This window comes from Scophthalmus maximus, chromosome 1 (assembly GCF_022379125.1).
Source record: "Scophthalmus maximus strain ysfricsl-2021 chromosome 1, ASM2237912v1, whole genome shotgun sequence".
NCBI classification, from domain to species: Eukaryota; Metazoa; Chordata; class Actinopteri; order Pleuronectiformes; family Scophthalmidae; genus Scophthalmus; species Scophthalmus maximus.
This window is the reverse complement of record NC_061515.1, coordinates 24,574,589-24,589,247: the sequence shown is the minus strand read 5'-3', so window position 1 is coordinate 24,589,247 and position 14,659 is coordinate 24,574,589. Positions and strand designations below refer to the sequence as shown.

The 14,659-nt window shown below is 42.1% G+C and overlaps 1 long non-coding RNA gene across 1 annotated transcript in view; it reads left to right on the top strand.

Moving 5' to 3' along the window:
- The window catches only part of LOC118311999, a 40,560-nt gene that overhangs the window by 12,670 nt on the left and 13,231 nt on the right, over positions 1-14,659 (top strand). Inside the window, exon 2 of the long non-coding RNA XR_004794128.2 lies at positions 2,644-2,768. This is a non-coding gene — a long non-coding RNA (uncharacterized LOC118311999). The remainder of the gene's footprint in view (positions 1-2,643; positions 2,769-14,659) is intronic.

Sequence of the window (14,659 nt, the reverse complement as noted above, 5' to 3'; positions counted from 1 at the left end):
GTCTCTGATGTGTATTATTGTTTGTAAAATTTAATGCATTACTACACCATTGTATGTCCTTTTCCTACGTCATAGCGATGTCATGATGACGTCATTCCTATATAGTCCTACTCCTGGAAAAGTGCATTTTTGAACTACGCATGACGTCATTTTCGGACTCTTTGTCACTTCTTTATGACGTCACTTATCCCCGTCTCACATCATAAGACGGGGAAATCGTGTTCTGATCAATATACACTTCAGATTGCCTCTCTGTTAGTTGCAGGGATATCCAAAGTAACAATTTCCACCAGGTTTGCACGAAATCTGTCCATGCGTCGAGTTGTTTTGTCCACACCTGGGCGGGAACGGAACCCTGCTCCCAGCTCGGTCAGTGCGCGGGATACTGATGCTGTCAGTAAGAGATCCACCTGGTACTCGACTGGTCGGCGTGTATTGGCACCCCGTCAGTCCCAGAATTCACCTCGGAGGCCTCAGTATCTATCTATAATCATACTCCCCCCCCCCCCCCTCCTCTCTCTATCCTTTTCCTAACATACACATTCAAGCTGTCCATCACAGGAGGATATTTGGGGGCGAATCGGAGCGTAAAGACAACTTACATAACGTCTTCCTGACTTAAACATAGCAGAGTCCCCCCTGGCCCCACGGCTGAACTGCACCTGCTGCACCCTGCGCCACGAGGGAGGGACGTCCCCCCTCGCGTCCACACGGGGGCACTGTGGAGCCTTGCCTGCTGCGGGCGTGACACCCTCTTGTTGATTCTGCACTGCGCTGGAAGTTTAAATTAAACATTAAACACTGAGGGAGAGGAGAGAAGATTGCAATGGGAGGATGGCAGAAATACAGGGAAGGAGAGGAAGAGAGAGAGAGAGAAGGATTCTATTCATGCAATATCTCTTTCTTCCTTTTGTAGAATTTGACATAACGCGATGATTCATTGCTCAAGAGGAACACCTCGCTCCGGCAAACGGCTGGTGTGTCGACACCTTGAGACCTTTACTAACAGCCACTATTGTATTTTTACATATGCGGGTCCTGGGGCAGTGATTTAAAATGCAGCTTTGTTAGCAACTCAGGAATTAAACATGAAATACACCTTTCATTATGTTGAACCAATCAGTGGCAGTCTCTGGAGGAGTGGGCAGGGCTCAGGGTTACCGTGTTGGTTTGCGGTCCGGGGTTAGGGTTTTGGTTTTGGCTATTTTGACGAAGTTATTTTTATGGGTTTGGTTAAAGTTTTAAGTGATTGTTTTGGGTTGGTGTAAGGAAGGTTCTCATACGGGTTCTGTGTGTGGCTAAGTTCAGGAATATCTAGAACTCTATGGACGTTTGGGGTTAATCTTAAAATGTTGCCACTGATGATATTTGTGCTTTCTTTTACCATTTGAGGACCAGATGTGATGTTATCGAGTGGCTGGACTGTCAAAAGTGGCAGGCAGGCAGGCGGAGTGATGGGACGAGGGACAGTGGCCGCGAGCCAAGCAAACAGTTTTGCTATCGTGACCGCGTTGAGCGACCGCCAGTCAACTCGAACTCGAACCTCCACGGCGGTGTCTGTCCTTTGAGCTGCCACACAGGTGGGCAGCTGCTCTGCGAACTACAATGAAAGCAGAGAGAGAGAGATTAGAGATCCAACTCAATCAACCCCTGGCTGGAATCTTCCTTCTGCATTAAGAAAATTCTGCCTGGCACAATTGGAGGACTTATTCAAAGACACACACACACACACACACACACACACGCACACACACACACACACCCACACACAAAAAAAGTGATTTTCTCATTGTATTGCCAGGGCTTTTTTGTGTCTAGAAGAAAGTGAATAAATTAAATCACATCAGATAGAGCCTAAGTACTTGACACTGGTGCTCAATTAAGATCTGCAGAGGGGCCCGCAGCACAGAGCACAGAAGGAGCCTATAGCTTTTTAATGGCAAGTATATGACAAAAGTGCCACGCTTTCGACTTTGATAACCTTGTTTTAATTATGCAATTATATCGCCGTCTTCTAACCCGGTTCTCTTTGGTGCATTTAAAAAGCAGCCTCCAGAGTCGGGGCCATTTGTTCAGCATAACGACAGCTTTGAACTTGCGGGAAATATTATGCAAAAATCTCTCCTTTGATGCAGAGCAAAGTGCGCTTATTAAACAATTAGCATAGTTATTCTGCTGGTAATCACCCAGAGAGACTGTAAATTGGCAGGAGGGTTGAAAAAAATTGTCTTGTTTGAAATTTCTGTGCAGGGTGGCGAATACCTGCGTATGCATGCCCCGGGGGCAAAACATTACCGCTGTGTCTCCAGCGTATCCGCAAAATGCAGATGTGCATTCATGGAGTCAAAAAATATATTGGATTTCTTCATCGTCTTTATGGCTTTTTATGCTTTCTGTTGCGTGTGCCGTCAGAAAGGATAGTTAATGTTGTACTGACGCATGTTTCCCAAAACCTGTGAGGGGAGACGACACGACCGCAGCAGTTTCTCTCCGATTTGGTTTTTGGATGAAACACTGATGAGGCAGGTGCTTCACCTTGAGATGCTTCAGTGACGATCAGCGTGTTTTTTTCGCCCACACCACACATGCTCAACTTTAAAGTGCTCGTCCTTGAGATGCCTTGAGTTTTTTTTTCCATTTCAGCATGTCCCCATCTGTGGTGCTAAGAGCCCGACGCGTTGGTGTTCCAGCGCTGCACATCTCAGAGATCACCCGTGTCGTCGGAGGGGCTTGTCCGGTACCCGAAGTGCGAACTCCAAGCAGACGAGGTAGCTGACAGATTTGTTTTTTGTTGTTTTTTCCGTTTGCTTCCAACATGTATTCGAGGTGTCAATCAGTAATTAGTAATACCTATATACCTACCTAATATTAATGTCATCCTCCTTGCCCAGTGCCGAACTTCTACATCGGGAGGCAGCAGTCTTACAATATTTGAGTTGTGAGAAAAAAACAACTACCGTTGTTCTTACAACTAAAAGAAGAATAACAAACTCAAAAAGGCCTTTAAATTCCACTGAATTTGAAGTCAATGTGATGGTGAGATTGTTAAAGTACAATACCTGTGAATAGCAAAAATCCAGTAAGATTGTAAACAGATTTTTCGGTTTATGGCATGGCTCCTTTTGTAGATCTAAATATGAAACACACTCACCAAGCCCTTTAATTCAAGTATACCTGTATACCTGCATATGTGTGCCTCATGTGTGAGCAGTGCCACGCATGACATTCTGCAGATAAAAGTTCTGGTGCTTCTCAGGGACTTTGACAGTTGCCTGATTGCTGGTTCGAGTATTTCTGAAACTGCTGAGCTCGTGGATTATTTTTTTTTTACTTTAAAAAAAAAGATCCAGTGAGCAGCAGATCTGTGTTGATGAAGAGAGGTCAGAGGAGAACGACCCGGCTGGGTGGAGCTGACAGGCAACTGTAACTCAGACGCCCCCACTCCAACACCACCTACTTAAATGTTGATTTAATAGACTGTGTATCTGACACATTGAAATAGCTCAGCTGTGATCTTACACATATCATTTTTGAGAGGCTCTTGATCCAAATGCAGAAGGTCATGACTCAAAAAATATGAATACCTGATGACCTCCTGCACTTTGTCTTAGTGAACACATTCATCACTTGGTACAAGGTCCCTACTGTACTGTGCTGTAGCTTTAGTTTTGTCCCTCCTTTGTAAGTGACTTTGGATAAAACCATCTGCCAAATCTGACACAGAATTTTAATTTTAATGTTCACCTCTCATCAAATGTCAATTCTACTGAGTTTCTCGGCCGTATGGACTTTCTCCAGTTTGTGTCAGGTCCAACGAATCACCGTCGGGTGGCCTCCAAATGTGCGTTTATCGTTGTGCGTGTGATTTTATACATTTAAGTTCATTGTTCACTTCCTGCCTCTGAGTATCGACCATGTGGCAGCCCACCGTGACATCACCGGTTGGTTTGTGAACTGCCTAGAGTTTCGCTTTTTCACCAGCGCCATGTTGGTTTATTTCAAACCAGATGTAGATTTGGGGGTGGGTCTGACTGAGCGACCACCTACACCTGCATTTATCACACACACACACGCACATACACAAACACACGCGCACAGTTTTTTGTGTCGTCATTTGGATTCTGTTGCTGATGCATCTGTGTCACCTCATCCTGATTTTCCTATTTTCAACTCAAGTTGTTTCTAGAGGCCTATTATATGGGGCTTTTTTTTATCTCACAGGTTTAGAGGATCGATTGCATCTCCTCTATCTTGTTTTTCTGCCATCACATTTTAACAACTATATCTTCTCTATTCTCATCCAGCTGCTGTTTTACCACTGAAAAAGAGGCAAACGTGTTTTGTTTGTGCAGCTAATACACCATGGCAACATTAAGATGAACTCCAATCAAGTCAAGTTTGTTTTCGTGTCTGAGTGTATCTATACGCCCATGCAGCTACAGCAACACATCATGCCAAACACAGAAAACATACTGGACATCCTTTCAATTTTTTTTTCCTGCTATACTTCCTATGATGCAGGTAGAAAACAATGGGACGTTGGAGTCATGCCGTGTGCCTCTGAGCCGGGGCTCTCCCACTGACAGAGACACATCATTATTGATTGCAGCTATTACCAGATCTCAAATGGGTTATTTCTGAAGTCAACATGGGATAAACAGCCTCCAGACGGGCCCTGAAGAGTGGCTTGCCTTTTGTTTGCCAAGGCTCCGGCTCCGGCTCTGCAGACGGAGCCCCAGGGTGCAGCCAACACCTGTTGGTTGATGGATTAGCACCTTTAAACAACAGGCTGCTTTGAATAAGCTGATTGTATCGCTGCTCGCGCAGCGTTTTCAAAACTGCCGTCATTTCAATTTCAAATTTACCAGAGTTAATTGTTTTCTTTTCAACATTTAGGACTGTATTTATTTTTTTATAGTGCAAGATTAACCGCAGGCCTTTTTTTTTTTTTTCGAGCTTCGTGTGATATACTGGCAATAACAATAATTGGAATATTTGGAAAAAAGTCAAATTCATGTCATGTTAATAATACACATATGATAAGTGTAATTGTAGTCGAGGATCGACCTTCTGGTTAGTAGACGACCCTCTCTAACTCCTGAGCCACCGCCAACTCTTTTTTGCGAGGGAATTACACTTATCATATGTGTATTATTAACATGACGTCAATATTTATTTGAATTTAACAATTGTATGAATGATGTGTGATGGAAAAAGTGCCGTATAGCGAAGCTCTGTATGAATGTGCTTGTGAATGGATGAATTTTACTTGTTACTGTACAGCACTTTGGGTGGTGAATTTGACTGATAGCCTTTTTATGATAACATTTCCATATATATTGTGATGATATTTGACCTTGATAATTCAGGATTACAAATCTGAAGCCCTTTTTTCAGAGTTGAAAAACAACGACACCACTAGTTCCGGTGTTTGGACCTCTTCATCACCATCACACGATCTTCATCAGCTGATGAAAATGTTGTTTAATACACTACATATTTTCTCTAAGACACAGTCCTCGAAAACATCTGAATAATCACTATATGCTGCCGCTCAGACGTGTGTTTTTCACGTCTCCATCTCATACGCATTCGATGTCTCCGATAAATTACTTTCAGATGTTGCTAATTTGTGAAAGGAAAGGACAATGTTCATATACTGAACTTAACCACTAAATGTTCACTGACAATGTATTTCATTTGTTGTCCAATTATAGCATGATTATGACTGTAATCACTATAGCCGTCGCCGCTGCCCACGCAACGGTTCACATTTCACAGTGGTTCCTCCGTCTCCTGTACAGGGGCTTTGACAGCTGTCAAAGTACAGCTGACAACACGGTAGTATTGTGGCCTCGGGATGCCAAAACTAATCTACCTGAGTCTCGTCTCAGTCCATCATGCGTATGAATATGTTTATATCGTGTATATGTTTCAGCTTGTGGACGTATGCACGTGTACTGCTTTGCATGGGGAGGCTCATATACAGTGACTTGGTTTCACGTCGGTCTAGAATTGCTTTAAATTCAATCAAGCCGCGGCAAATTGCACACACCCATATATATATATCGGATAGCTATCTTTTATCTTTAATAGATATGTTTTTCGGTAAGACCCATGAATAATGCCTGGGAAGTTGGTGAAAAGGTCAAAAAACACCTCGCAATGTTGAAGAGAGTGATTAAAAAAAAGGTCCCTGGATCCGTCCCTCGGTGCTGATCCACTGCAAAATGTAATGGTTCTCTCGTGGCCCATATGTCCCGTCCTTCCGCCGGGTTCTCATGGAAATCCATTCAGTGGTTTTTGCATAATCCTGCTGACAAACACACAAACAAATACATAAATAAATAAACAATGCCGCCAGCAAACGGAGAGAGCGCTGAAAACTAATTCAGCTGCCTCATCTGAATCAAACTCACCTGTCGGCACCGCCTCCCGCTGCCTTTGCGCCGTGCACACTGAAATCGGAGCGACCGACAAAGTGAACTTCAAGGACAAGAAAATGCCAATGTGAGACTTGTACTGGCTGCAAACCTAAATAATCATTATGGCAGAGCTGTAAAATAGTTTAGTTACATTTTTCTTTTTGTCCTAAATGGTAAAATCATCCACCATAACATCTATTATGAAACTGCGCATGTAAGAAAAATGCACAATAAAGAGCTTCTAAGAACAACATCAATTCTGATCATTTTAAGAGAGTGATGCAGAGAACATTTTGTCACACACACACACACACACACACACACACACACACACACACACACACACACACACGCACGCACACAGCAACTTGATTGAATAATATGCAAATGGGTATGAGATTTTACACTTGACTTTTAATGTAACTCTGAGACAGTGGGATGCGTTGGCTTCATATTAGTATTCGTCTGAACACAGGCCTGTGATTCTAATGTTCCTTGCTGCACGACTACAGATAAGGCTGCAAAGTCATTTCTCAGCACGAGCACACATGAGAGAATGTCGCTGCGTGACAGGTCGGTTTTCCACATCATCATTTACAGGGCACCACCGTCTGTATCATGCAAACTCATTTTTAGTCGCGCCCTCAGACGTCCACGAGTCAGCCAGCGGGGGCGCCATTATTCTAGATCGCAGAGCAAGGTTGTGTGGGAATACTGTAGTTCGACGAAAACACGCTTTACAGTCATAGACACGGGAACGTATTTTGCCTTGGGGGGGGGGCGTGGCGGTCTTGAGTGAACCAAGCATGAAAAAATCCTAGTGTGACGGGAGTTGACTCTCTCTCTCTTCGTAGAGTTTTCCTGATTGCTCTGGTCGGGGCTCGAACTCAGGCAATCACATCCCACGGGCAGAATTCAGAATTTAACTCTCTCCCAGAGATGCCTGCAATGCCCCCGTGTCACGGCGGGCCATGTAAGGAAACCATACTGGCTTAGCTTATCAGTTCCACACATGGCGGAGTCGCGACATTGATTATTGAGTGTCAGGTCGTCATAATGTCTGTTCATTCTCTTTCTCTTCAGTCCTCCTCCAGATGGGTTTTTCTTGTCTAGGTAGGAGGGTACCTCTAAATTCAGTATAATGTGCATTTTATTTAAACACAAATACTGTCATGGCTCATGCTGTGACCCCTATTAAGTTTTTTTTCTCCTCCCATTGTTTGTTTGAAGGTGTGTGCGTGTGTGTGTGTGTTTGAAACGAATGAGTGAATACAAAGAGTGTTTGTGCTCAAAATCAACTTGTGTTAAGCTTCATGTGATTGGGTAGTTCTGCCGGTGGAATTAGTGCCGTGGAAATGACACTTCAGGGAGGAGAAAATCAGGATAGAGGCGGAGCCCCTGTGGTCTCATTCATACGAAACCCCTCTAGAGGCCATCGGGGCCAATGTGAATGAAATGTCAGAGGTTACGATTCAGGTGCAGGTCACTGTACAGGAAGATTCCCCGCTGGCTTACTGATGCCGCACGCCGGACTCTTTTTGTCCCCATTAAGGGCCAGACTCCAAACAGAACGCTGGATCCTACCGCTCCCACAATGCAACTTGATAGCTTTTATTTCGTGGGCGGCACTAGCGTACAGGCCTAGGTGGGCCTGTAACTCAACCATTTGAGTGTGTTTGTTCCCCGTTTCGTGCAGAGGGCTATTCCGGGGCCATACAGTTGAATCCGCCACGATAGATTCCTCCTCTTTCATTGCGCTGGCCTGCTGCTTTTTGCTCTTAAGTGATTCCTGTGTTTTTTCCCCTCTCACACTCTCCGGAGTCCTCTCTCAGTAATCACCCAGTGTCCCTGGAGGAAGAAAAAGAGTGAGTCCCTCAGAGTGTCTCTCTCGCCTGCCGTGCTCACATCGCTAAATGATTGATATCTTAGTCCTGGAAGGTCCTTCAGCTCCATCGCACTCTGCTCCCAGGCGGCCTGTGACCAGCAATTAGCGGCGGAAGAGGCTAATCAAGATCTACACATTCCTCTATGTGTCGAACAAGCTGTTAAATTCTACATTCAACAGCCTGGGATCTTTCTGAAAGCTTATAGTGCTGACTCAGGTGCACCATATATGTGTATATATACATATATATATATATATACCCCCCTCCACAGTGATCAATGCTGAATCACCAATATACCATATAAAATACCTAAAATAGAAATGTGTAGACTAAGTAAAGCGCCATAACGTGAACAATATCTGCCCATAGTGCGATAGAACGATAAAATCCGAACTGGACCACCCACTGTCAGCGCTCACGTTCGTGAACGTTCCTTTGACCACTGCACGGCTTTTCAGAATATCACCTTGGCACAAATGTTTGGAAGGGGGATTTGCTCTTCGCATGTTCTGTTTTGTTGCGCAGCCAGTCGAGTGTGTGCAGTGCAGTGTGTATAAACCTCACTCACAAATGCTAGTGCTCATGAAGTTTAACCCCCCTAGAAGGGCGCCCGTCTCCCATCCCAGAGGTCGTGGGTTCGAAGTCACCCTGTGACCCCCCCCCCCCTCTGCTTTTTTACACAAATCGCACCCTGTATATATATATATATATGGCCCGCGTTGATAGGGAGAGTTTGTAAATGTCAATGAAACAAGTCAATGATCAAGGAAGTGATGTCCTAACTAAAGACCCATGAGTACTGATATGACAGATTGCATAAGCATTTTGACACTAGATGAGCGTGACGATATGTAAATGTACATTCAGTTCAATCAATATCGTACATCATGTTACATCTTTGGAAAAAAAACAACGCTCTTTTCATTATCATTTTCATTTTAATTTCAGTTGTGAATTGAATAAGGCATGCATAAATGAAAAGCTAGGTTACATAGTGTTTTTTGATTTTCAAATAACAATTAACTTTTTATTTTTGTATCCACTATACGGCATGGCACGACTTTGGAAACTAAATGTCATGTTAAAATGAAAATGTGATTATTTTCATTTTCATTTTAACAAATCTCATATATACACATGGAAAATTATAATGTTGTGAAATAACATTCTCTTTTTCAAGCTGACGTTACTTCTTTTAATATAGTCCCTATAGGCTTCTACATCATGGAACTGTATTTATTTAAATGCAGCAATTTAAGACACATTTTGAAATATTCTTTCATCTCTTCATAAAAATAATACAAATTATACCTCTTGCAAATATAACAACCGTGGTATTAAAATTCTTAAAAAATACTTTGATATGAATATCTAATGCATATCACACAGGTGGCAGGATTGATATTCTTTGAATTGGCAAAGTGTTGGCAGGTCACTGTGAGAAATAGGGAACACAAAATAAATAAATAAGAGAAACCAAATGAGCAGAGACAGAGAAAGAAATGAAGCAACTGATTGGCAGAGAGGAACATTTCAATCGTGAAAAGACAGTTTGTTCTTCAGTGTCAGTTTTCCATGTAGAACGTCAGAATCTCTTATAGCTTGTAATTTTTTTTATTTCTGGCAGCAGTAGTCTTCCATACTTACCCCGCGCAGCCTGAGAGCGAGGGCTTTCACTCGCTAAACTGATTCCACCTAACTCTCCATCAGCCCCCGGGCAATCTGAGCGGGCAGGCGTGTGTCCATATGATGTATAAACCATACAATCGGCAATACTTCATTGCATTACATTCATTTAGCAGACGCTTTGGTGCAAAATCGACTTAAAATAAGTGCATTCAACCATGAAGATGTTCACCAAACAGTGCAAGAATCATGAGAGTCCATAAACATTTGTAACTTTTTTTATGCAGCACTGTTATTTACCTTGCTTTTCTGTCACATTCATATGCTGCTGGAAGAGCTGTGAGAAGTAATTCAGGGTTACGTTTCTTGCCCAGGGACACGCTTGCATGCGGTCGGGTAGAGGTGGGGATCCAACATCTCTGCCTCCTGAGCCACAACCGCCCAACTACTAAGTTTAGTTAGTATATAGCCTGTTTTCAGAATTTCTTGATTTAATATTGGACAACTTTCAGGGCAGGGTTTAGCGGCTCATTTGACCACATTCGTTTCTAAATAGAAGCATCACTAAATGAGATGATGATGATGATTTGATTATGAAAAAATCAGAGTGGCCCATCCCTGATATGTATCCAAAGTCGTGGAGGAGGAGAATATTGACCCAGTCATGGTTTAGGAAAGGAGCAGTTCATGCAGGTCGGATTGCAGACGTAGGTTGAAGTTGCAGTCTCATTATGAGATGGTCATCCTAAATTTGTGACGCCAAGAATTTTGTCTCAGCCAACAGCTGAGTTCAGGGGTCTTTGGTGTAACGATATGACGAACCGCCCCACCACCACTCTCCATCCTGTACTTATGGGAAAAAAGGCCTTTAGAAGATGTGGGAACCACAACAGACACACGTCCTGTTGGGAACGTTTCTCTGAGATCTCGTTACTCCGGGGAGATGCGAGTCCTCACCGCTGAAAACCGCGAAAAGGGGAAACCTGAGAAAAACCCACATTAGTGTATCTTGTCTATCAGTCACCGACCCACACTCTCTCCTGTCAGCCTGGTGAAGTGTCACAATAATTCTCTCTGACAGTTGCCGTTCTTCACAGTATTTCTGAGCTCATCATCTGTGACAGCTGTAATTCTTGGCCGTGTGTCAGATTTTCTTCTCTTTCCCGTGGAAGTCTGTGTTGCACACAGGTACTCTCTCCACTCCAAAAGATTTGTGCCAGTAGGGTCTATATTGTTTTTAAAACAGCAATGTGGAACTGTATCATTTCTGAGGCATGGTTGGAGCCCAAAATATACTTTTTTTTATTTTTAAGTGTCTTCAGACCTCTTTAGCAGAAAGGCACCATGAAGAGCAAAAAAACAAAAAACAAAAAAGATTCCTTTAGATCTTCACCACAGAAGTCACAATGAAAGTTAAGGGAAATGTCTTCTAATCTGTTAGACAAATATTCTCATAAAACAAGAGAGTATTATGGGGAAAAAGCCCACACACAATGACTGTCATGGGCACATGTGAGATGAGATGATAATCTAAATTGTTTGTTTCGATTATGCCAAGGTTCTATAATTGATTTGACAATGAACCCCCTCTTTTAAATCTCAACAGGCAGCACCTTTAACAGCCTGTCGCTTCTGTTTTTAACGCCGGAAAAAGAAATATATGCTGCTAACATCAATTTTGTCACCACACTTGGCAGCTCTTCAAATCCTTTAATGACTCAATTTCCATAAAGAGCCAGCACTGACAAGAGGCTCTCTGGATAACATGGCCGCTGTATTATGCGGTATGTAAATAGCTGGACTAAGAGGTGAATTTCTGATTATATAACTAGCTCTAAAGAACAATGTCTTAAAGTGGTCCGAGGCATTTTAACCTGCTTCACACCTCGAGTCCCTGAGATGCAGCTTCCTGGTGGCTAAATGTGCAATTTACTAGAGACTACAAAGATATAAGGATGATCCAAAGGAAAATCCATGGGGCGTGAAACACAAACACTTGGTATCGCGATCATGTGTACTATGCCGTGTTTAGTCCAAAGCCTAAAATAAAGTGAGTTAAACATGAATAATTTACACTGTGCAGAAGGCCCAAACATCAGTACCACCATGTGTAATTTTATTTGAAACTTTTTATAACTTTTGAATGATTCTGAAATACTAACATCTACCAGCTGATGTCAAACCACATCACTCCTTCTTGCTCAAATCCAATACACTCTACATCAGCCTCACTTGGTCTGGTATGACCAGTAGCTGCTTATGGATAGATATTGCTGTGTGAATGAAATTCCGAAGTCAGTTTTCTGATTTTATGAATCCTCTTGCATGTGTGCCGAGATAACGGTGTCATTATGTTTTATTCATTTTTTGCCATTTAAGGCAGGAAATTGTATTTTACCAATCGCATCAGCTGTCAGTAATGATGTTTCACCCCATTTGTGTAGCATTTAATAACTAATTAAAACCAAATTTATCAGAAACACGAACTCTTGAACATACATCATCAAGATAAGAATTACCTTGAATGAGAGGAACCAAAATATTTGACATGTATTTTGACTTTCTTTAGTTCGGTCTAGGTCCCATCCACTAACATGGATGAGGCGGGGTGTAGGACCTATAATGTAGCCAGCCACCAGGAGTGGTCAGGATGATCTGGCTTCACTTTTGAAGAACTGACATGACGTCCATCTTCATATACAGTACAATCTATGGTCGGGTCTTTTCTGCATTTCCCTTAAGGGGAAAGTTGTTTTGAAATAAGCGTAAAAAAAAATAAATATATAAATATATATATATATATAATAAACTCTGGAAGCACCAGGACCCCTGGTCGGCAGGACTCAACTTTTCAGTGGAACATTTCAGTGCAGTTACGAATGGTATGTGCAATTAACGCCTATAAACTCGTATGCACTCTTCAGGTGAAAATGTGTTTACTTGCTAATTTTGACACCATAGCACAAATTTTAGCCAGGCCAATTAAATGTTCACATACCCAACGTGTTCTCCATCCACACGTTCTATTTTGGAAACGGGGGGGACAATTGTTTAGCTGCACATCAGATCAGGTTATTCCCTCTCATTCCCCTCCTGAAGTTGTGATGTTAATGCCACAGCTCTATTAATAGAGATCTTTTTAGTCGACAAATTCTGTCCTGATATAACCACATAATGCATTTGCTAGTATTTATGGAGAGTGAAAGTTCAATTCTACCCTGAAGCCATAGAGATTAGGGCTGATTGCCCATTCTACTCTGTATGACCAGAGCTGCACATGCCCTATCTCTCTCTCTCTCTCTGCCCATTAATTTTGCTTCACATATCTCCTCTCACAGTCTAATCATCTTCAGAGGAGCTGTTGACAGGAATGTGCCACCTTTTTCATCCAGATAAGAGATAAATACAAACTGTGCAATATAATATCATAATGTGTTCACAAGATACCTATTAAAAATCTAAAATGGCCAAAGATCATAGAGATAAAGACAAAGCGGTATTGCAATTTAAAAGAGAATGAGATGAGAACAATGTTATATTATTAATGTTTGTATTGGACTAAGATGTGCCTTGAGATGGTCTAATAACAATCCTAACATGACTTCTAGTGACCCTAGACTTGTTATCCATCTGCCCCCCTTGGTATAATACTGAGGCTTTTTCTATTGTACCTTAAGCTTTTTGTTTGGCCGTGAGCGTGTGAGCTTTACCGAGATGTTCTCTGTGCAGATATGAATTGAAAAAAACCCAACTGTGGCTCATCAAGTTCATTCTTTTAATCACCACAGTGAACACCAATAAGGAGTTCAGCCATCTTTTATGGCACATGGAGGGGTTTTGATTCTTTATCACTTGTTAATGATATACTTCAAAAACAAACGTGCTTTTAGTTTGCTTTTGGAAGCGTGGATACAGTTGTAGTAGACATCAGCTCGTATGGCAGAGGATTCCTTAGAGTGGGACCAAAATGACTAAAGGCTCACTAGGCTGATTCTGAATGCATTCTAGGTCTAGAAAGGTAAGCTAAGCCATTCATAGATTTATTAAACATTTTTTTTTTTAGAATTATATATTTTCTTTACTGGGGGGCAGTGAAAAGAGGTTAAAACAGGAATAATATACTCAGATACATAAGCAGTCTTTTTCTTTGTTGAAAACCAAAATTGCAACATAAAACAAACTGAACAGCAGTGGACCAGGAACTGACCCCTGAGGGACTCCATGGAATTGTTTTTCAAACCAGCGCCAATAGAAACAGAGAACCATCGTCCAGTACGATAGGAAAGAAACCCAAACAAAGAGCTGAGTCTCTATAGCCTAATTAGTGTCAAGAACCCTGAAGAAGTATTACATGGGGAACTTCATCAAAGGCTGCACTAAGGTCAAGAAGTCCCAGAACAGAAACATTGTAGTTTTCTAACTCTGTCCAGGGCAGTGCACTAAACTATAACCTGTACACCACAACCTAATATCTACAAATGGCGTGGAAGGAACGTCTAACCTCGCTGCGACGTCAATGTGATGTTCATGTGAGTGGCCTTTTGGACTCACATCTAATGTTATCTCATCTAAATATGACACATAGCTGAAGTGTGACCAAACTGTGCATCATTTTAAGTCAGTTTAAGCATTAAGTTTAAATTTAGTGGACATTTAAATCATTGTAAGAATATATATCAGAATTATGTTATACGTGTCTTTCAATATTTGTGATGATCTCAT